We start from the raw sequence: 24,462 nt of genomic DNA on the forward strand, positions 1-24,462 counted from the left end.
CTTTGGTTGTCCTGATGTTCCTCATGTTACTTAAGGAAAAATTTGGCTTCCGCGTGGTGTCATCAAAGCATTAACCAGACCTTTAGAACCCTAATTGACTCATCCTGGCCATTAGAAAGTAGTGAGATAACTGACTTCGGTTCCGACTGGGGTTGGTTGAGACTCGATACTACACTCTTTGAGATTGGACTTTAGGGAAGCTTCGGTCAACCACTTGGCGTTGCACTGAAGTGGACTTAAAGGAAGGTCGATGATTTGAGATCCTTCTAGAACCCGGTTACTATTCTAGGACAGGTTGAACCAACCAAACTTCAGTGGGGAGGGTACTTACCTATGGAACTCATGCAAGCCTTAAAACCTAGGAATGATGGTTGTGTGACTTACTTGTGCTTGTTATTTATTTAACCTCATAACAACATAACATCATCATAACATCATGGCATTGTACTAACCATTTCGAGGACTTAGGGATTTAACTTTTCTCTAGTTCGTAAAAAAAAAAAAAAAACAAAAAAAAAAAAAAACAAAAAAAGAGTTTCCTGTTTTGGTAGTTTATGCAAAGTTAAATTCCAAAAGTCCTTGAAAACATTTCATACATTGCATAGCATAACATTGCATAACAGGTATTCTAAGAGATCAGTGTTCTCACGGTTTTCCTCCAAACAGAAAAATGGACCTCGAACAAATTGTCAGAGATCTCCAGGCTCAGAATGCTCAACTCCAGAAGATGATCTTGAACTTATCCAAGGGGCAGGAGGAACTGAAGGCTCTCTTGCTCGAGAAAAAGAAAGACAAGAAACCTGTGAGTTACATTAACCCGGGAAGAAGGCTTAAAGGACAGGCTGCGGGAGTCAAGATCAGACTTCCAAGATCAAGAAGAGGAAACAGAAAATGATTCGGAAGATGAGAAGGATTTCTCCAACCTTGAGGATGACAATGAAGATTATGAAAATGAGCAGTACTCTCCAAGAGATGGCAAGTACAAGTCGCTGGAAGAACGTATGCTAGCTATGGAGGCTCAGAAGGCGCCCGGTCTGGATTTCGAAAGCTTGGGTCTAGTCACTGATGTGGTCATTCCCCGCAAATTCAAGGTCCCCGCTTTCTCTAAGTATGATGGGGCATCTTGTCCCCAGATGCATCTGAGAGCTTATGTGAGAAAGATTCAGACGTATACCACCAATAGGAAACTATGGATCCATTTCTTCCAAGAAAATCTGGCTGGCACACAGTTGGAATGGTATTATCAGCTCGAGAGCTCTGACATCCGCACCTGGACTGATTTAGCGACAGCTTTCTACAAGCACTACCAGTATAACTCTGAACTAGCGCCTACCCGGCTACAGTTGCAGAATATGACTATGGGATCTAAAGAAAGCTTCAAAGAATATGCTCAAAAGTGGAGAGATTTGGCTGGCAGAGTCAAACCCCCTATGACTGACAGAGAATTGGTGGACATGTTCATGGGCACACTGACCGGCCCATTCTACAGCCATCTATTGAGAAGTTCCTCATCGGGTTTCACTAAACTTATATTAACTGGTGAACATGTTGAAAGCGGAATTCGAAGTGGAAAGATACAGGCGGCTACCTCTGATCCTCCGGAGACTCCTGATGTCATCACTGCTCCTCTGCCAAATCATGACGAGACTGTCAATGTTGTGGAAGATACTGATAACGATTATGACTGGGATAGCTGGATTTTTCCGACAATTGGTGACGGACTCAATAATTGGAAGGCTGAAGACACTATCTTGATTTCCTTTAGTCAGGAGTAATTGTTATTGCTATTTTAGTGTTTCAAAAGCATTGTGTCTATACCCGGGGCACAATAAGCTAATTTTTCAAAGGGTTTTGTCATTTTCATAAGCATATTCATATTCAATAAATCAATGGACTTTTTGCATTCAAATATTGCGCTCTTTATCTTTCCTGTCATTTTTCAAACAAGCTATGTTTTCTTGCAGACACTCACGTAACAATTTGCCGATCCATATCCACTCTGGATCCTGTTGGTAATGACTCTGCTACTGTTCATTATGACTTTGAAAATCCGATCTACCAAGCCGAGGATGGAAGTGAGGAAGATTGTGAAGTCCCTGGAGAACTTGCCAGACTGGTACTACAAGAAGGAAAGACCGTACAGCCGCATGAGGAATCAATCGAAATTGTAAATCTGGGTACTGAAATAGACAAGAAAGAAGTCAGAGGTTTCTTGGGACACTTGAATTACATTGCCCGATTCATTCCACACTTGACTGCTACCTGCAAACCCATATTCAAATTACTAAAAAGGAAAAATCAAGAGATGGTATGGAATGATGAATAACAAAATCAGGAAATATCTCCAAGAACCTCCAATTCCGATGCCACCAGTTGAAGGAAGACCTCTAATCATGTATTTGACCGTGTTAGAAAATTCAATAGGGTGTGCTGGGGCAACATGACGAGTCTGGTCGAAAAGAGCATGTCATACACTGCCTTAGCAAAAGGTACCGACTGTGAAACAAGATACTCACAGCTCGAGAAAGCTTGCTGCGCTTTGGCTTGGGTTGCTCGCCGACTAAGACAGTATATGTTGAATCATACCACTTTATTGATTTCTAAGATGGATTCTATCAAATATCTATTTGAGAAACCTGTTGTCTCCTGAGAGAGTTATCACTGATAATGGTACTAAACTGAACTCTGCATGCAGTTCAAAATAAAACACCATAACTCTTCTCCGTACCGGCCAAAGATGAACGGCGCCGTGGGGACTGCTAACAATATCAAGAAGGTCATGCAAGAAATGACAGTAACATACAAAGACTGGCATGAGATGTTACCCTTTGCTCTTTATGGTTATCGCACTTCAGTGCGCACTTCGACAGGGGGCAACTCCGTTCTCTTTAGTCTATGGAATGGAAGCCGTTTTACCAGTGGAAATTCAGATTCCCTCTCTAAGAATTGTGAAAGATGCAGGCTTAGATGAGGATGAATGGATTCAAACTCGACTCGATCAGATAAATCTGATTGATGAAAAGAGACTTGCGGTTGTTTGTCATGGGCAGATATATCAGAAGCGCATGACCCAGGCATTCAACAAAAAGGTCAAGAGACGAGTGTACCAAATCGGCGACTTAGTTATCAAGCGTATCATTCTACCACAAGGTGATCCCAGGGGCAAATGGACTCCCACATACGAGGGGCCATTTGTAGTTAAGAAGGTAGTCTCTGGTGGAGCCATGATGCTTGCTACAATGGACGGCGAAGAGTTCCCGCATCCTGTGAACGCTGACATAGTTAAAAAATACTACGCATAAAAGAGACCCGCTAGGTCGACGTACCTTGGCAAAAGTAAGGGCATCCCGGCGAACCAAAAGGGTTCGGGCAAAAATTAGGGATAAACATATAAAGACGTACACCTGGCAAGTCGAAAACCTGAAAAGGCGGCTTGAGCAAAAAAGGGTATCCCGGTGGACTGAAAACCTGAAAAGGCGGTCCAGGCAAAAATTAGGGATTAAAGCGTATGACTATGCCCTGTTCTCTGTCTGCTTCAACCAAGCTCAAGGGACTGAACAAGCCAATCACTTCTATCCGACAGCAGGAGATGAGATGCTTGAAGACATAATGACAGTAGTGGAGTTAAAATCAACAGGTTTTTTTTTCCTCATAGCTTCTCTTTGTTCTCTTGACAATTTCCTCTTACTAGGATTTCTATCTCCTTGTACTCAAATCGCCTATTTATAGGCCCTCTTTCAAAATCAATACAATTTCATTTCCAAAAAGATGCTTTTGTTTTACTTTCTCTGTTTTGTTTGCGTAAACGTCCATTGATTTAATTTGAATTGATTTATGCATGATCAATGTTTACAAAAAAATGCATGCCTAAAATGGAAATAGCAATTACGAAAGGACTTTAGGATCGAGGAGAAGGTCTAATCACGCTTCCCAATGAATCTGTTGCCAATTCTATTCCCCGGCTAAGCCAGTTATTCCCCAGAAGAAATGGGCATCACTAGACTGGTCATCTCTTCTACCCCCAGCCAGGCTCTGTTGAATATCTCTGCCATCAGATAAAGGTCAAATACCCCTAGCTAAGGAAGGGTCATCAATACAAATATCTCCGACCAGAAGACTGAGATTTATTTCCCCATTAGAGTCCCCTGGAAGAACGTTTCAGACGCATAGTGCATTCATTACATCATTTCACATCACATACCTGCATACAGTGTTCACATTTATTTCATTCCGCATCATATACATTACATCGTTTCATAGCATGCACACGCATACCATGTTCGCAGGCATAAAACATCTCATGCATCATGACATGGCATGAAGCTAACTTTATTTTTCAGGTTAATTATCCTCTTGATACAATCAAAACAAAGGTCCATTCAGACGGACATCTTTATCAATTACCTTCAGGATTCAACTACATCTTTCAGATACACTCCATGACAACATTCATTTTGACATCCTCCTAACGATGGCGTCTATAAGCCCATCCCAGACATTTATTGCAAATACAGCATACACAAATACTATCAGATATAGCCTAGCGTACGGTTCATCCTGATTCATCTCAACATATGACTCCTTCAACTCAGATACGATCTAGCGTACGATCCATTCTGACCTTCAACAACTCAGATACGATCTAGCGTACGATCCATTCTGACCTTCAACCACTCAAATACAGTCTAATGTACGACCAAGTTAGACCTTCAAGTCAGATTCTGCAAATACAGTCTAATGTACGACCAAGTTAGACCTTCAAGTCAGATTCTGCAAATACAGTCTAATGTACGACCAAGTTAGACCTTCAAGTCAGATTCTGCAAATACAGTCTAATGTACCACCAAGTTAGACCTTCAAGTCAGATTCTGCAAATACAGTCTAATGTACGACCAAGTTAGACCTTCCAGTCATCAAATACAGTCTAATGTACGACCAAGTTAGACCTTCCAGTCATCAAATATAGTCTAATGTATGACCAAGTTAGACCTTCAAGTCAGATTCTGCAAATATAGTCTAATGTACGACCAAGTTAGACCTTCAAGTCAGATTCTGCAAATACAGTCTAATGTACGACCAAGTTAGACCTTCAAGTCAGATTCTGCAAATATAGTCCAATGTACGACCAAGTTAGACCTTCAAGTCAAATTCTGCAAATATAGTCTAATGTACGACCAAGTTAGACCTCCAAGTCAGATTCTGCAAAGACAGTCTAATGAACGACCAAGTTAGACCGTCAAGTCCTCGGATTCTGCCCAGATACAGTCTAATGTACGATCAAGTTAGACCAGATTCTGCTCAGTGACAGTCTAATGTACGACCAAGTTAGACCGTCAAGTCCTCGGATTCTGCCCAGATACAGTCTAATGTACGATCAAGTTAGACCAGATTCTGCTCAGTGACAGTCTAATGTACGACCAAGTTAGACCGTCAAGTCCTCGGATTCTGCCCAGATACAGTCTAATGTACGATCAAGTTAGACCAGATTCTGCTCAGTGACAGTCTAATGTACGACCAAGTTAGACCGTCAAGTCCTCGGATTCTGCCCAGATACAGTCTAATGTACGATCAAGTTAGACCAGATTCTGCTCAGTGACAGTCTAATGTACGACCAAGTTAGACCGTCAAGTCCTCGGATTCTGCCCAGATACAGTCTAATGTACGATCAAGTTAGACCAGATTCTGCTCAGTGACAGTCTAATGTACGACCAAGTTAGACCGTCAAGTCCTCGGATTCTGCTCAGATACAGTCTAATGTACGACCAAGTTAGACCAGATTTTGCTCAGTGACAGTCTAATGTACGACCAAGTTAGACCAGATGCTGCTCGAATACAGTCTAATGTACGACCAAGTTAGATCTTCATCTCCTCAGATGCTACCTAGTGTACGGTACATTTCTGAAGTGTAGCCTAGCATACGACTACCCCCTTTTCATCATCAGATCCAGCCTAACGAACGGCTCATTCTGCTCACATACAGTCTAATGTACGACCCAATTAGACCTTCAAGTCCTCAGATGCTACCTAGTATGCGATCTAGCGTACGATCCATTCTGACCTCTCATCCCCAAGCACAGCCTAACGAACGGCTCATTCCGCAACTTGGATAAGATCTAGTGTACGATCCATTCTGATCTTTCCTCCCAGCAAGGTCATCCGCCTAATGAACAACTCACTCTGGTATTCAGATACGGTCTAGCGTGTGATCCATTCTGATTTCTTTATCCCCAGCAACGTATAACACACTCTGACTCCCCGGCGAAGTCGACAGCATAATGGAGGACTCACTATATGGTCTAACGTACGACCCGGTATGACACCCATGTCTTCAGATATCGTCTAACGTACGACACAATCTGAAGCTCTCATCATCAAACTTCCTAGATGGCATCTTTAAGCCCATCTCCATCAAGACTAGCTCCTGATTGACAAGCGCAAATTTTTGGGCATTTTAGTGTTCAATAATCTTCCACCTCCAAACCACGAATGGCATATACACCATTCTAACTCTCTCGGTTCAAGAATATTGAACAGGGGCAGCTGTCATACCCCAAAATTTGCCATTAATATTTCAAGACATTTTTCAAGGCATTCCGAATCATTGTTATGACACTGATCTCAAAGGAACGAAAGCCCAGCTCACGAATGGCCCAATCCAGAAAATGGCCCAAACTGGCCTGTTCGCTACACGCTCGCCTAGCGAACGTTATGTTCGCTACACGCTCGCCTAGCGAACGTTCGCTACACGTTCGCTACCAGCTCGCCTAGCGAAGCTGACAGACAACAAAAAATTTTGGGCTTCATTCTGATCCCATTAGGTCATGAAAAAGAGCATTATAAATACCAGCACTTCAGTATTGAAAAGGGGAACGAAAAAAAGGGGGAGAGGAGAACCCTAGCAAGCAAACCCTAACACTAACGGAGGCTAACCCTGAGAGTTCCGAGTAACCCTAACGGAAAACCCTGAAGGAAAAGCCGGCGGCAGCAAAGCCACCTCCGTCCAACTCAATCTGGCTCGCCAATTCAAGGTTGCAACTCGATTGCAAACAGGTTTGCATTACTATTATCGCTTCATTTTCTTAATTTGCATGTGATACCGCTTTATGTTCTTAACTTGCATGTGATATTATAATTGAATTCATAAACATATTTGAGGTTTTGCATGTGAGTTTAAGTATGCCTTCCTGTCCTGAATGTTTGACCATATTGTTTCTGTAATTGAATACCATAAGGCTTGCAGCATGCTGAGATTATACTGTTCTGAAATTCAAAACCCGCAGCCGCTCGCTAGCACATCGCTAAGCGAGCATGTAGCGAGTATTCGCTAGGCCTTCGCTAGGCGAGGCAGAGGCGAACGGGACAGTCGCTTATATTTCGTTTGTTCTGTGCCATGCTTCTCTGATTTGTTCCCTTATCATCATACATTATTTTGCATGACATTCATGCTGCTGTGTTTTCTCTTGCGGTGTAGTCCTCGATTGCACCCTGATTTGGTATGCTAACCCGTTTGTTGAATTTTGCAAAGGTTCATATGTCCCAGGAAAAAAGACCGCCGTTAGGTCTTCCACTTTATTTGTGGGATACCCTTGTGGAGGCTCACCCTAAATTGCTTAATTAATTTTAATGTGTTAATTTTAATAATTAATTTTAATAATTAATTTTAATGTATTAATTTTAATGTATTATTTTTAATGTATTGATTTTAATGTGGAGATTCATCCTAATTACCTAAAATATGACCTTTGAATATGTGATCTTGGACCTCTCTTTGCTGCCCTCCGGTATTACGGTATAATGGTCATGTCCCGCGAATGTAGGGATACACTTAGCAAAGACCCTTCAGTTAAATCATCATAAAATAAATCATGGTCCCTCGGACGTTGCCTTCGAAAATACAATTTTGTCCCTCGATGACCCTTCGGTGTAGCCTACGGTTAAACGATGATTGTCCCTTCGAATGCTAAGGCATCCTTACAACTGTTGCCTTCAATGACCAATCGATGACCCTACGATGACCCTTTTACATCCAAAGGATAAAACTACTTACTTCTCAATAGTAAGGACAGTTTTACCCTCATAAGGATAGGAAATGCCCATAACGACCTTAGGAAGGTATAACTCTCAATTACTGGATCATAACCTAAAATACTTTTTACACCTCACACATTTCCAAACTATTTTTTTAAACAACTTTCAAAACTAAACGAGATAACCACTTTGTATACATTCATACAAGAATCATTACAAAGTTAAATTCTCTTTTCAAAACCTTTTCTAAACCGCTTTCAAAATCAAACGAGATAAACACTTTGTATACATTCATACGAGAATCATTACAAAGTTAAAATCTCTTTCAAACATTTTTTAAGCAACTCACCAACACTTTTTTCAGACAAAAAGATAAGTGATCCAGCAATTAAGAGCCCATGGATAACCATGGATACAAAGGGTGCTAACACCTTCCCTTTGTATAATATACCTCCCGAACCCAAAATCTGTCTTTCCTGTTCTTTTCCACCTTTCCTTATTGGATAAAAGAAAAGTCGGTGGCGACTCTTGCTATCCGCGAAATTGCGATAAAAAGCAAAACACCCCAAGTCAGTTCACCGTATGACAGTAGGCAACAACACAAGTTAGAAGTCTTTATTAGTGAACCAAGTTCCAACAACTTGCCATGCCAAAAAGAAGAGAAATGATCTTGTATTGGTTTAAGTCCTTTGCATGATTTAAGAAGCAATCTATCCTTAATGCAAAGCCATTCACTTGATCATTTGATCAAGATGAATTAGATTTGAATCAAGGAAGATTAAACCTCCCTAATCAATGCTAACTTATCAACCTTTAACTCATTGATCAAAAAGGAAAGAAAAAGAAGAAGATGGATAATGGAAATGAAGAAAATAAAGTACATCAAATGAAAAGGAATGTACCAATCCATAAATGTTGACCAAAGACATTGAGGATCAAGGTCAAACTCCAAAAACAGAAGTGGGATGAAGATTGGAGGTCAAGAAATAAACAACATATTTTTGGCATTTTTAATATTAAAAAATAAACTTGAATTAAAATATTAAAGAAAGGTCAAACTTCAAATTCACTTCAAATCAACTTTAAAAAGTCCAAGTGAATTATCCCAAGTTCAACAAGGTCAAACAAAGTTTGACAAAAAATTTCATCATTTTTAAAAGTCAGAAACTATTTTTAATCAATTAAAAATGAATAAAAATAACCTAATTGAACTAAAATCTCAAATAAATCTCAAATCAATTAATAAATTGATGAGAATATTTTTCATAGATTTATCATCATTCAAAGAGGTTGGGAAAATATTTTTGTATTTTTTGAATATCAAAAACTATTTAAAATGAATTAAAAATAACCAGAAAAGATAAAATTCACAAAAAATACCAAATGATAAAATAAAAAAAATAAAAAAATCATTTTTAGAAACTAGAATTAAAAAGAGAAATAATGCAATTGGTCCCATATTTTTTGGATCAATAATAAAAGAGATATGAATTTTTTGAAATAAAAGGAAATAAAGAAAATAAAATCAGAAAATGGAAAATAGCAAAAATCAGGGAGCGTTGGATGGATCCTCATTAATTGACGTGGAGGATCTGATGGTTATGAGCTGCGCGCGCACTATAGTCCAAGGTCAATGAGAAACACAAAGATTTAAATAAAGTCATAACATCCAAGCGTGGAGATTAAATCTGGAGATTGAGATCAACGATCCACATTGGATCTGGCAATGAGACGGTGGCCAGCGCCACCGTCTTCTCCGGTAAGCTCCGGCGAAGCCAAAAATCACAGAGGTTCAAATGCTCACCAAAATGGACGATCCCGGCACCGTTCGAAAGGTGAAGTGATGTACATCACTCCTATACCACTCACTTCCACTCTAGATTCCTATTGAGGGAGAAATCAGAGATGGAAGCTTGATGGTGTTCATCATGAACTTGCTCGATTTCAAAAATTAAGCATACAACAATGATGCCTCTATAGAGAGGACTTCAGACAACACAATATTAAGGCCAATAGATCAAAGAACAAAGAGATTCGAAGCAAAAACCAATTGATCCACACCTTTGGATTGTGAAGATTTGAGTCTCTTTCCTTAGTTCCTTTTGCAAAACAGAACTTCAATGGATCAAATGATGAAGGTTTAGGAACTTTAGATCTGGAAATTCAACCAAATGCAATTGAATTTCAGATCTGAATTTTTGAAGAAAGATGAACTTAGTTCCTTTGGTATGGTTGAGGATTCACTCTTGCAGCATTTCAGGCGCCTTCAGGTTGGTTAATTATGAAGCATAGCACATGTATTTATAGCTGGAAATGGCTGAGCAAGTGAGTTTACTCGTGTGCATGGCAAATGGATTTCTCCTTGCATGGGCTTATGTGATCATGTGGAAGGCCCAAACTCAATTGCATTTGCATGCTGATGATCAAACAAGTTGAAATGGACGTGCAGTTTGCAAGGCATTGGCTTGTGTATAGAAATTTAACATGAAATGCACAATTGGTCACAAAAATTCACCTCTTCGAAAATGCCACTTGAAAAATTGAAACATAGGCATGTGGGTAATGGTTGGAAAGGTCTTACCATGAGGAACAAATGTTATGTTGAACAAAAACTCATTTGGAGTGTGGAAATTTATGAAAACAGGCCATGAAGTTCAATGCACAAAATATGCCTTTGAGAATTTTGTCAAAATGAACCAACTTCAAGCCCTTCTGTTTTGATGATGCAAGCTTCAAATGGAAAACCCTACAACAACAAAGTTGTATATCTTTTCAAGAAAATCAATTTGGACTAAAAGTTTGCATCATTTGGATTTTGTATGAAGACGTTATGGGCACTTGAAGTTAGACATTTTTACATTTCAATGCATTTGGCCCAAAGTGACCTATAATGTTTTGCATTATCACATGTATTTCTTTTGAGATTTTGAAATTTTACTAAACATAACATTTGAATTACGCACAATACGCTTTCCAATGCATTTGGTCCCACCTCAAAATCATGAAAAATGAGTGAGTTATGTTCTTGGGAAGTTGACCCAAAATTAGGGTTTCAGTCAAAATGACCTATAATGTCTTGGAATGAATGATGATCTTCCAAGCTTCAAATCAATTTTTGATGAACCTTAAAGTTGTTCACATTGTCCTTAATAACATTTTTTCTCTTGGGATCATCTCCATTTGACCAACACATAAAAAGTTAGGTCTCAGTGTATTTCAAAATAGTTAGATGAATTGACTGATCAACTTCTCAAGTTCACAACCCATATCTTGATGAATTGATGATTGATGATACTCAAATGAGTTTCAATATGCATGTAATGATGAATTAAAGAACTTCCCTTGATTGTATTTGACCATGGGCTGAGGTTGCTTCATGAGCAAGGCATTATTGATGATCAGATGAATTAGGGTTTCCTTGGGAAACAAACCTCAAACCCCTTGACTTGCTTTGATCAAAATGGTAAATTGAGGTACTAGGGAGGCATATTTGATGGATGAGAGCTTTGGGAATCATTGCCATGCTTGCTTTCATCTTCTCTTGACCTTATCACTGCACAAAGGATCTCCTGGAAGCTTTTAGACCTTGTGATTGCTCAAGCTACAAACAAGAAATGTTAGTGACATATTTTTGTGCTTTTGGTTAATAAATAAAATGAGAAAAGCAATGAAATACAATTCAAGCATGCTTGGTGATCTCAAACCAATCACAAGAGGTCCCACCCAAAGGCAAAGGGAACCAAGATGCTTATGATCCTTGAGGCTATACAAATGCAATGCTATGATGCCATGAGGGATATTAGGGCCAAAATTGGGGTCTTACAGTGTCCCAATTGTGAATCCATTCCCCCCTCAATCTTCATCCTTACCAACATGCTTGGCCTAGCCCTACCTTGATTATATGGGCATAAGTCTTGGCCTAAAGTCATGGTATTGTTCAGGTAATTGTTAATACACCTATGGTCTTGGTCATCTAAACAACCATCCTTCTTATGTCACAAGCCAACTTCCAATCATGCCATTTGATCCATTTGGTATCCCTTTCAAACCCTAATCACATACCATCATTTCATGGCTTTAATAACATGTATTGCCAGTCAAGTTATGTTCTTTTTTTAGTCAAGCATTCAAGTCATGAAAAATCCTTTGTAAGAACCAATTTCAAATCTTTTGTTAACATCATTTAAATCCATCCCACATTATTTCAAGACATCACATTTGAGTCTAGAGAAAATATACAAGTCTTGCCATTTTGACCAATTGTGGACTTTGGTCAACGATTGACTTTTTGGTCAACTTTGACCAAAGTCAACCCAAATCCCCTAAACCCTAATTTTCACCACAATCATCAATCATTTGTCCATTTACAAGAAAAATCCAAATAAAATTGAATTTGGACCAATTGTTGACTTTGGTCAACAATTGACTTTTTGGTCAATTTTGACCAAAGTTAACCCTATGCTATTGGTCATCCCTAATCACTAAATGGTTATCCCTAACTCTCATTCCACTCTTCATTTCCATATTCTCCATGATTAAACCATGTGGACTTGTTTTCTTCATGCTTGGTCATGTTGTGAAAAATTAGAGTCTTGCTTTGCCAATCCATTCCCTTGCCTCAGACGTTCGCCTTCAAGGAGAACAAGGGATGTCTACGGTGCTCCACGAGACTTATGTCTCTCACTAATGATGATATCTCTTGGTATAACCGTGTTTATGATGGCGTTCAGATTATTGACTCTTGTGGTGAATTCTCCAATGTACCCCTTCTTGGTACATGTGGGGGAATTAACTACAACCCTGCTTTGGCTCGCCGTCAGCTTGGGTTCCCCTTAAAGGATAAACCTAACAACATTTCGTTGGAAGGCTTGTTCTTTCAAGAGGGTAAAGATCCCCATAACTTGAAGGATAGGATGGTTCGCGCCTGGCGCAAAGTTCATAGGAAAGGGAGGAATGAGCTTGGTCCGAAGAATTGCATTGCTTTGGAACCCTTCACCGCTTGGGTGAGGAGGAGAGATCTTGAGTACCGCATGCCATACGATTATCCAAGACCTACTTCTATGGTTATGGTTGGGACTTCAACCCTCCCTAATCAAGGAGTAGAGGAGTTGAGAGATGAAGACCGATCGCGTGCATGGGTTCGTGAGCGTGAGGAACTTCTTCAGCAGCTCAAAGATAAGGATGCAGTGATAGAATTTCTAGAGCATCGGGTCATTGATAGGTATACCCACATGATAGGAATACTCCTCAAGCGTAGGCAAAAGCTGGAAATCTGGAAAAGTGAAGCACTGATACAAGGGATCATAGAACTGCACCAACACACTCATCAAACCCTCATCCACCTTGGTAGAAAGAATAGACAGAAGCTTCCCATGGCACGCTTTGAACTCCAAAGGCTCTAATACATAAGATTTCAAACTTCTTAACTCTTTCAAGTCGAGTTGTCTGAAACTGTACTTCTTTGTATTCCTTCTTTGTTTATCCATGTCTGAAAATTTGCAAATAGACCTCTTAAGTTCCTTGAAAACTTTCATTGTTGATGATATGGATGCGAATGAATGCATGAATGCATGGATGCAACAATCACACTCAAGGATCAAGCAAGTCACACCATACAAAGGTCACGGGATGGCTCAAGTCATCATCAATATCAATCATCCATTTTGGTGGATTATGGTTTACACCTTATCAACACCCAAGTTCCATTGATATTGAGGATATACGAGAACGGATCAACCGAGAATCACGGGTTTGTTGAAAGTCACGAGCATGGAGTCTCGGTTAAGAACCACCCAAAGGGAGTGTACTATGGTTAAACCTGACAATCATGTTCTAAAAAGGTCCCCATAGTCATCATCTCATCTTTCGGATATTATCGGATAAAACGACTACTCGTATTCCAAAAATATTCTCAAGAGAGACTCTTATGAGTGTAGTATCGCGTAACAATCATATTAAATCTTACACTTGAACGACCTTTGCACTACGTCCTAAAATAGGCCAAGATGGGCTAGGTATCTAAGGTCCTTGGCTTCTAAGGTTTATATTGGAAAGAGTAATGCCTAACCATGACTACTCGTGTGACATTATTGATCCCAATAAGACCTCCACCAAGTGAATGGGCTTGCAAGTTAACTTGCTAAGGAATAACTCCACATAATTCAACAAGACTATTCCATTCTCCTATCATAAGTGCACTCGAGTTCGGGTATAGAACTCATCTCACAAGAAACCACCAAGCATACAAGCAATTAATATATCAAGCAATTCATACATTACAAACAATACAGTCATCCCAAATTTGCACAAAAAATATGTCACAAATAAATATAAACATACAACACACATAGGCAAAAAGTAGGCTAAACCCACTAGGAATAATCTCCTCAGCAGAGTCGCCACTTTTCTGTAGCGGGGTTTTTGTTACCTTTAGGTTTATTGACTAAACCAAAAGCAAACATACAATTCGAGTCGCCACCGCACTTCTATTTGTCCAAAGGAAAGGCTAAAAAGAGAACAAAAGTCAAGTAAGAAGTTTTATCAAATCAAAAACTAATAAAAATGTCAGAGATCTAGGTAAGGGGGTTGGTTATGAAATGGGAAGGTTTTACGCACCCAAAACATCCTTAGTACTCTAAGGGAACCTCTTTTTACAAATATGTGTTGTAGGTTGGTATTTGTGAAAATATGTGCAAAAGATTGGAGGGATGAGAAGAGAATAGATTATATTTACAAGTTTTGTTGTTTGAATGGATGAACCCATTGCCTACGTACCATCACAAAGGTAGGATCAAAACCTCGTAGTTCGGGGTAAAAATCTCAAAGATTGGTGAATTGATTTGATCAAAAGCCTTAAGGTCTTTTGTTATCAAAGGGAGAAAACTCAACCTAAACCAACAATCCACCATGTGAGGAGAGCTTCAACATACTAGTGAGGGGTTAACCCTATAATAAGTATGGAAGACTTATAATCCAATCATTAAGAATAAGGTGAGATTCACATCAACCACTATGATAACTCAAACCTATGACTAATGTTTATGAAAAGGTTTTAACAAGGGTGGCCATTGGAACCACAAAAACACCTTGAAGTGAGTTATATTTACAAGTTAGGTTTATTTACACAATGAAGTCAAAGTTGGATTAAGATTTATTCACAATGAGTATTGGTGAAAAGAGTTTTGAAAAATCAAAGGCATAAGGCCTAGGTTTCTAATTTGAAAGCAATGTCAAAGTTTGCAAGAAAAGATTTTGGCTTGGGTTATAGTGGAGAAGAAAAGAAGGGCTAGTCCTAAAGCAATCAAAGATAAGAGAGAAGATAAAACCCTTGGAGTTCCTTTTCTTGAAATCATAGAGATGATTCAAGATGCTCCTTTCCTTTGGACTTAGCACACAATCAAGCAATCAAACAAATTCAGATTCAAGCTCCTAGGATCTCCATTTGGCTTGTCTCTCTTAACTTGGCTATCCATGACAATGGTCCTCTTTACTATCTCAAGATGGAATCCCTATCACACAAGAGCAAACATCAAAAAGTTCACAACACAATAAGGGAAATGGACAAAGAATAAGTTTTGGAAATGAAGTCCTTTGAAGTCCACTTTGAAATTTAGCATTCTAAAGGCATGAGGCCTAGTTGCTCTTGAACTCCTTTAAGCATGGGTAAGTCCTAATTCTAAGTCCTTTCTCCTTTTTGCATTAGGTTAACACAAACAAACACAAAACCAACACAAGACAACAATATATTTATATACAATAATGAGCTCAAATGAGCAAAAGGAAAATGACATAAACATAAAATATGTGCTCAAGTGAGCAAAATGAAAAGTAATATGAATAAATGAGCAAGAAATAAATGGCATTAAAGTAAATTGTAAGAAATTAAATGCTCAAATTAAAGTTAGTGATTAGTATGGTTATGTTAGTTGGTCATAAGACAGTGTAGCGCTATGTTAAACAATCGTAAGTGGACTAATGTTGTAGTCACACCTATCTGAGGCCAGTCAATAAAACTATATGCAAATAAACACAAGTTAGAGATCATGACTAGTAAGCCAAGCTCCTAAAACTTGCCATGCCAAAACAAAAGGGGAAAGGCCTTGTATGGACTTTAGGTTTTTTGCTTGACCAAGAAGCAACCTATCTTGGACGCAAAACAACTCACTTGATCTTGGATCAAGTTGAGTTTGGTTTGGATCAAAGAAGGTTAAACCTCTCATTTGTTAAGACCAACCATAAGACATTAACTCATCGGCCAAATTATGAAAAGAAAAGGGATGGAGATGAAATGGATGGAAAGAGAATTCAAGTATCAAACACAAATGATCAAATGTGAACCAAATCATCATCAATCAATGCTAAGCAGAAAAGAAATGAAGATCACAAGTCAACAAATCAAACATATTTTTTTGGTAATTTTTGAATTAAAATTAAATGCAAAATAAAATAAACAAAATATGGTCAAACCTCAAATTTAATTCAAATCAACTCCAACAAGTCCAATTAAATTCTCATAGGTCTAACATGGTCAAACAAACTTTGACAAATTTCCTCAATAATTTTTGAAATCAGAAACTATTTAAAAACAATTAAAAACAATAAAAAAATAACACAATATGAATTAAAATCACAAATAAATCTCAAATCAAATAAGAAATTGATGAGACTATTTTTCATTAACTTATCATGATCCATAGGTGTTAGGAAAATATTTTTGGATTTTTCAGATATCAAAAAGTATTTTAAAATGAATTAAAACTATTAAAAATCAAATAATTCACAAAAAATATTAAATGAAGTCACAAAAATATTTAAAATTCAAAATATGAAACTAGATTTTTCAAGAAAATTTTTGGCATTGGTCTCATATTTTTGTGACTTCGAATAAAATATTTATGAATTTTTGAAAATAAAAGGAATTAAATGAAATTAAAAGAAAATAAGAAAATCAGGAAAATTCAGCGCCATCAGATCATCTCATTAATTGACGTGGCAATGATCATATGGCTATAAGGCGCGGATACACGGTGTGCTTGGTCAAACGCGTAACACCATGATTTAAAAGAAGTAAACACATGGAACGGCCAGGATTATAATGTTTATACACAATCCAATGGATGGGAGGCTACCACGTGGGATGGTGGTGGAAACCACCATCTTCTCCGGTGATCCAACAAGATCCGGCCACCACGCGCAGGAAAATAAAGTTTAATGAAAATGAAAATTGAGGACATCAAAATGGAGCTGAGGTGATGTACAACACCCCTGTAACCATGGATCATCCTCACAGTTCCTATTTAGAGAGAAATGTGAGCTTGAAGATCATGGTGCATGAACTGAAATGGCACGATTTGATAAATTAAGATCACCACCGGCTTGCCTCAAGCATGAGGGCTTCAGAAAACAACATAAACCAAAGGAATTCACATTGTATTGCAAGATCTAAATCAAAAAAAGTTTGAGGTTCTACCTCTGAAATGAAACTTCAAACAGCACGAATCCTTCAAGCTCTTGATCTACTCTTACTCTGGAAGTGTGATGGTGATGCTAGGTTAAGGAATTGAGCTTTGAAAATCAACTAATGATGTTGAAATTCAAGCTTGAAAAAGAGAAAGAAAACTGAAAATTCCTTTAGTGAGGGTTTGGATTTCAATTCAGCAGCAATTCAGATCTCCACTTGGTTACCATTTGAATGAGAATGCACTCTTATTTATAGCTAAAATGTGATGAGGAGCATGGTTCCCTCGTGTGCATGAAGTTTGAATCCTCCTTGCACGGGCATGTACAGGCGCATGTGAGGCCCAAGAATGAATGGAAATCCATGCTGAGATCAAATGGAGTTGAATTGGACATGCACAAGGGACTGTACAAGCTTGCACATCAAGTTTTAATGTGAAATGCAAAAATGAACATAAACATAAAGCTCTTCGAAACTCCAACATGGAAGGTCCAAAAAATTAATGTGAGTAATGGTTGGAAAGCCCTTGAAATAAGGAACAAAAGTCACGTTGGGAAAAAATTCATTTGGAGTTTGGAACTTAACGAAAATTGGCTGTGAAATTTTGGGTACAAAACATGTTTAAGTCACCTTTGAAATTTTTTACCAAAAGCAAGCCTCTTCAAGCCCCTCTGTTTCAATGATGCAAGCCTCAAATGGAAAAACCTCCAACATCAAAGTTGTACATATTTTCACACTGGTTAATTTAGACTTGAATTTTGCATCATTTGTATTTTTCATGAGAAAGTTATGGGTACTTGAAGTTGGACATTTTTCAAATTCAATGACTTAGGTCCAAAGTGACCTATAATGTTTTGTATTAACACATGTGTTTATTTTAGGATTATGAAATTTTGTCCAACATAACATTTGAAGAAGACAACTTAAGATTTCCAATGCATTTGGTCTCACCTAAAAATCATAAAAATTAAGGAAGTTAGGTCCTTGGGAATTTGACCTAAAATTAGGGTTTCAGTCAAAATGACCTATAATGTTTTGAAATGAATAATGACCTTACAAGTTTCAAATGGATTTTTGATGAACATTAAAGTTGTTCATATGGTTCTTAAGAACATTTTTTCTCTTGGGGTCATCTTCATTTGACAAACACATCACAAGTTGTGTCTCAGTGATCCTCAGTTTAGTCAGATGACTTGATTGGTCAATTTCTCAAGGCCAAACTTCAAATCTTGATGAATTAATGATTGAGTATCCTCACATAGGCTCATATATGCATAAAATAATGAATTAAATAACTTCCCTTGATTAAATTTGATCATAGGTTGAGGTTGCTTCATGAGCAAGGCACAGTCAATGCACAGTTGAATTAGGGTTTCCTTGGGAAACAATCCTCAAGCCCTTTGGGTTATCTTGACCAAATTGGAAAATTGAGATACTTGAGAGACATATATGATGATTATGAGCTTTGTGGACCATTTTCATGCTTTTTCTCATCTTCATCTAGCCATTTCATTGAGCTTAGGAGCCTTCTAGGAGCATTGGAGCACATGATCACTTGAGCTTCAAAACAAAAAGAGTTAGTGACATATTTTTGTGCTTTTGGTTAGTAAAAAAATAAGAAAAGAAATAATATACAATACAAGCATGATTGGTGGTCTCAAACCAACTCACACAAGTCCCACCCCTAGGGTTAAGGAGCCACACATGTTATGATCCTTGAGGCAATGCATTGAGCAAATGATATGATGCCATGAGGGATCTTAGGGTCAAAATTAGGGTCTTACACATGCTATGAACCTTGTTGCATAACCCAAAGTAGAAGTGGAAATAAACAGGTTCCAAGCCAAGTAAACCAGGGTGCACATGAACATCACCCTTTTGTTATGTAAACATACATGCTACATCCTGCTAGCAAGACCATTGACCTGTATCAGCAACAACAACAACATGAAAAATCAGTTAGAATTGAACTTCAAGCAGACACATGGCAAGTTATGCATGAACTGATGGCCCTTGATTTTGATCCATCCAAGTGGTGCAAAACTTCATCTGCATTAAACAGGTGTTGCATTCACCATGTTGCACCAAGCCAAATGAATTAGCAGCTTGAAAGCCCTGCAATACAGCAGACCAACTCCATTAGTTACAGACCAACATGCTCATGTTATCAGCAGCATGGCTAAGCCTTAAAGCTGCAGCAAATAATCCTAAGAAGTTAAACTCAACTAACCAATGATAATTGAACTAACCATCATTAGCTTAACTCCACCCAAACTTGCAGATGGCATTGCAAATGACTGTACTAACAGAGCTAAAACAAATCACAACCATTCATCTGAGTCAAGTGGCAAAATGCACAAGTGAGCAGCTTGCAATGCTACCTGTTCTAACCCAACAAAAACAAAACCTGCAATATATCACAAGCAGCAGGCCATTCCTTGTTATCCTATAGCAGAATCATGTCAGTCCATAATATGCCTTACACACTAGACCTAGAAATGCACAAGTAGTTCTACAATAAGAAGACCATGAGAAAACCTATAACGCATCACAAGGCAGTAGCAACATCCAACCATTAAGCATCATTTGTCAAGATCAAAGAGGATGGCAAAACAAACCTGTAAGGCATGTTGCAGACCAACAGAAGTCTTAGAAACTGTGTAACATAATCATGTCCTTTAGGTTGGTAACAAGCATAACCACAAGCTTTGCATCAGATGTGACATCTTGTTACAACAAGGGTCCACCTGTTGCAGAATTTTCTTCTTGTAATCATCATCAAACCACATCCCTGCATAGACTAGAAACAAATCAGGATTGAGAATTGGAAGTAGTGCAGAATGGAATATATTCATAACCAAACTCAGTAACACAAAACCTGGTCAAGGTAGATCAAGCATACTTGCAGCCAAGCCTTGAACCAGTCAAAACCCACTAGCCTACAACATTCCAAATTATTCAGGGCCATTGATGCAATTCAAAGAAACATAAGTTGTCCAACAACATTAAATTTCCATGTTTATCTCAAGAGGTTCTGATAACATGAAATTATATCACATTTTAGGACTTAATTCAATTAGATTATATTATCATTTACTTTAATTTATCTCATTTTATCAGATATTATGCGGTATTTCCTTTCTATTTATGTCAGGTATCCATTTTGAAGCAAAAGTGAAAAAGGGAAGAAAAGGAGGTGTAAAAAGGAATAAAAAGGAAACAAATAACAAAGACCAAGCCCAGCCCAAAGAAAGCGCACGTTGTGCCTGTGACGGGCGTCACAAAGGTTGTGACGAGCGTCACACTAAGCACACTCCTGTGACGAGCGTCACACATGGTGTGACGGACGTCACACCATTCCCCTATATTTTTGGCACTAGGAACGCAACTGACCACGTTGAAAGCTATTTCCACGCTTGACCCTCGGAACGAAAAGATCGTGTATACGGAAACCCTTGGAAAGCAGTTACACAAGTAGCAGTATAAATAGCAGCTAATGGGGAAAGCTCTGGGTTCGGAGATTTTCCACGCCTTTTGCCGTTTTCGCATTTTTTTCTTCTTCCAGCAGTTTAGGCTTATATTTTTATAGTATTACTTTGCAGAATTTTTATTGTTTTACCTTTTTGCAATTCTATTTTCTTTTCTAGCATTTAATTAATTCTTTTCGCACAATAGTTTCTACACCGGAAACTATTGTGCAACTTTTACCGGATCTAACCTTACGTTAGAATCTAGTTTTTATTTCCTTCGTTTTAGTTTGTTGTTTAATTGAAGAATCCAAGAACAAATCCTACCGGCCTGTGGTGGAGTGTTCAAGACTATTGTTTAACGCATTCAGGTTCTTTAATTATTATTTAATGCTTTGTTTTATTACTTATTCATATTATCTGCCTGGGATGAGTCTGTTTATGCATGATATGTATTTTTGTTTGTTTAGCATGTCTGGCTAATTCGCCTAGATATCGGTATGTAAAGTAAGCGAAATAAGGCATCAAGACTAAGTCGGTCTAATTAAACTTAAAATTAAAATCAATCTTTTTATGGTCTCAATTTACAGGTTTAATAACAAGAATTTTTTACAAAAGTAAAAGACATAAAGAAGTTAAAATCAATAGAGCGAGAGTTTGAGGTTTTAACTAGACAGTGTAAATTAGGCATTAATTCTAGATCAGGGCGAGAGCAAGTTTTAGAGTTAATTAAATTCTGACCTTTTCCAAAAAGTATTCTTAAAGATTGAATGTGAGGACGAGAGTTAAGCATTCGGGTTTAATTGTATAACCTAAGTCAACAGAGCGAGAGTTTGAGATAAGGGTGTTTAAAACGGTCAGTGTTTTCTTAAAAAGAGTTTCTGCAACTTTATTGCTTTCAAAAAGTGGTTTTTGACTTAATTATAAGTGACAGCTACATTAACATAAAATCATGGTTTATTCAACAGAGCGAGAGTTTGAGATAAAACCTTTAATCAATAAAGTTAACTGAAACGATTTATTTTAAAACCAAGAAACCGACAAAGAATTGATTCCCTAATTACGACGAACTACATACCGATATCTGATTTATTAATATTTAATCTAGATCTTAGTTTAGTTTTTAGCTTCGCCCCCAAACAATCAACCATTATTCACCTTAGCTTTACGTAGTAACCTTAGATAACGGTATATCGATTCATAAGTCCCTGTGGGATCGATATCTTTTAAAACTATGCGATAGAACTGTGCACTTGCAGTTTGTACCCCAAATTCGACTCATAAAGTCGCGATCAAGTTTTTGGCGCCGTTGCCGGGGACTTTTATTTAATCGATATCGTAACTCTTCCGTTACGCTGTAGAGACTAAGGTTTCTTTTTCTTCTATTCTTTCTTTCGTTGATTTGTATGCCACGCACTTGCTCACAAGGCGAACCGCTCTATTTACGAATCAACGATATCGAACTATATCTCCGAGTCTTACGACGAATTCGGGAATATCGTGCTGCAAACAATCTCCCTCCTATAGAACTTCCTTATTTCAAAAACCTTTTTCCTTCGATAACCGAGATGGCAGAACCAGCTCGTGCTCTTAGAGATTACGCCGCTCCATCGCAAGATGAGCCGCATTCAAGTATTGCTCCACCCGCAATCGAAGCAAACAACTTTGAACTTAAACCTTCGCTGTTGCAGGCGGTGCAACAGAACCAATTCTCTGGAAATCCTACCGAGGATCCAAACCTTCATTTATCCGTATTTGTCCAATACGCTGATACTGTTAAAGCTAATGGTGTCACTTCAGAGGCAATTCGACTTCGTCTTTTTCCTTTCTCATTAAGAGATAGCGCTAGAAGATGGCTTCAATCTCTCCCTTCCAACTCAGTCACCACATGGAACGAGTTGAAGAAAGTTTTTCTTGCCCGATACTTTCCGCCAAGCAAAACAGCTATGTTAAGAGCCCAGATAAACGGATTTAAACAGAAAGACAACGAGTCTCTTTTCGAAGCATGGGAAAGATACAAAGACATGATGAGACTTTGCCCACACCATGGTTTGGAAGACTGGTTAGTAATTCACACATTTTATAATGGTCTCTTATACAACACAAGGTTAACAATAGACGCCGCTGCACGTGGTGCATTAATGAACAAACCTTATGTTGATGCTTACCAGCTTATCGAGAGCATGGCCCAAAACCACTATCAGTGGGGAACCGAACGAACAACGGTGGAAAAACCTCAAACGAAAACTGGCATGTACGAGATAAGTAACCTTGATCACGTTAACGCGAAAGTGGATGCTTTGGTCCAGAAAATTGAAAGTTTAAACGTATCACCTCCAGCCGCCGTGGTTGCTATAACTCAGAATTGCAAGGTCTGTGGAATCCAAGGCCACACTCCTACGGACTGTCAACTCTTGATAGGAATCCAAGCAGAGCAAGTAAACTATGCTCAAGGAAGCCCCTATTCGAACACCTATAACTCAAATTGGAAGAACCATCCAAACTTTTCATATAAGAGCAATAACGCTTTGTACGCACCTGGACAGTCTCCAAATCAAGCCCCAGCTATACCTCCGGGATATCAGAAACCGAACCCATCCATGCCTAACAATAACGCCCCTAGGAAATCCAACTTGGAAATCATGAAGGAAAACTTTATAGCTTCCCAACAACAAACCAATAAAGATTTCTTAAACCAGAATGTACACACTGGCGAACAACTTAAACAACTAGCAAGCAAAGTAGATGCCTTGTCTACCCATAACAAAATGCTGGAAACACAAATATCACAAGTAGCCCAACAACAAGCACCTACTGCTGCCCCAACTGGTACATTCCCTGGACAGCCCCAACCTAACCCGAGAAGCCACGCTCATGCAATTATATTAAGAAGTGGAACGGAAGTGGAAGGACCGTCTGATCCAAGGATAGAAAACCAAAACCCTAAGAAATCAACTGAGGAAAGTGAACCTAAGGAAAAGGAAGAGAGTAATAAGGAAACCCTAGAAAAGAAGGAACCTTATGTAACTCCACCACCTTACAAACCACCTATACCTTACCCTCAAAGGCTTGTTAAAACCAAAGATGCGGGCCAATTTAGAAAATTTGTTGATCTCCTTAAACAATTAAACGTTACAATTCCGTTCACCGAAGCTATTACGCAGATGCCCTCATATGCTAAATTCTTAAAAGAAATCCTTTCTAATAAGAGGAAACTTGAGGATAGCGAAACCGTTACACTCCCTGCCGAATGTAGCGCTATAATCCAAAACATGCCCCCTAAACTCAAGGATCCAGGTAGTTTCTCTATACCCTGTCACATAGGAAAATTTGTCATCGACAAAGCCTTATGCGATTTAGGAGCCGGAATTAGCGTTATGCCTTTATCCATATGTAAGAAACTGGAAATGGGAGAATTAAGACCAACCAAAATGTCTGTGCAACTAGCAGATCGTTCCATCAAATATCCTGTAGAAATCCTTGAAAACGTTCCCGTACGCATAGGTCAAT

General features: G+C 38.5%; 1 pseudogene; it reads right to left on the reverse strand.

Moving 5' to 3' along the window:
• Window positions 1-22,905: 22,905 nt before the first annotated feature.
• LOC127116401 (uncharacterized) lies at window positions 22,906-23,005 on the reverse strand (annotated as a pseudogene).
• Window positions 23,006-24,462: the final 1,457 nt, after the last annotated feature.

Source organism: Lathyrus oleraceus, chromosome 1, assembly GCF_024323335.1.
Source record: "Lathyrus oleraceus cultivar Zhongwan6 chromosome 1, CAAS_Psat_ZW6_1.0, whole genome shotgun sequence".
Classification (NCBI taxonomy): domain Eukaryota; kingdom Viridiplantae; phylum Streptophyta; class Magnoliopsida; order Fabales; family Fabaceae; genus Lathyrus; species Lathyrus oleraceus.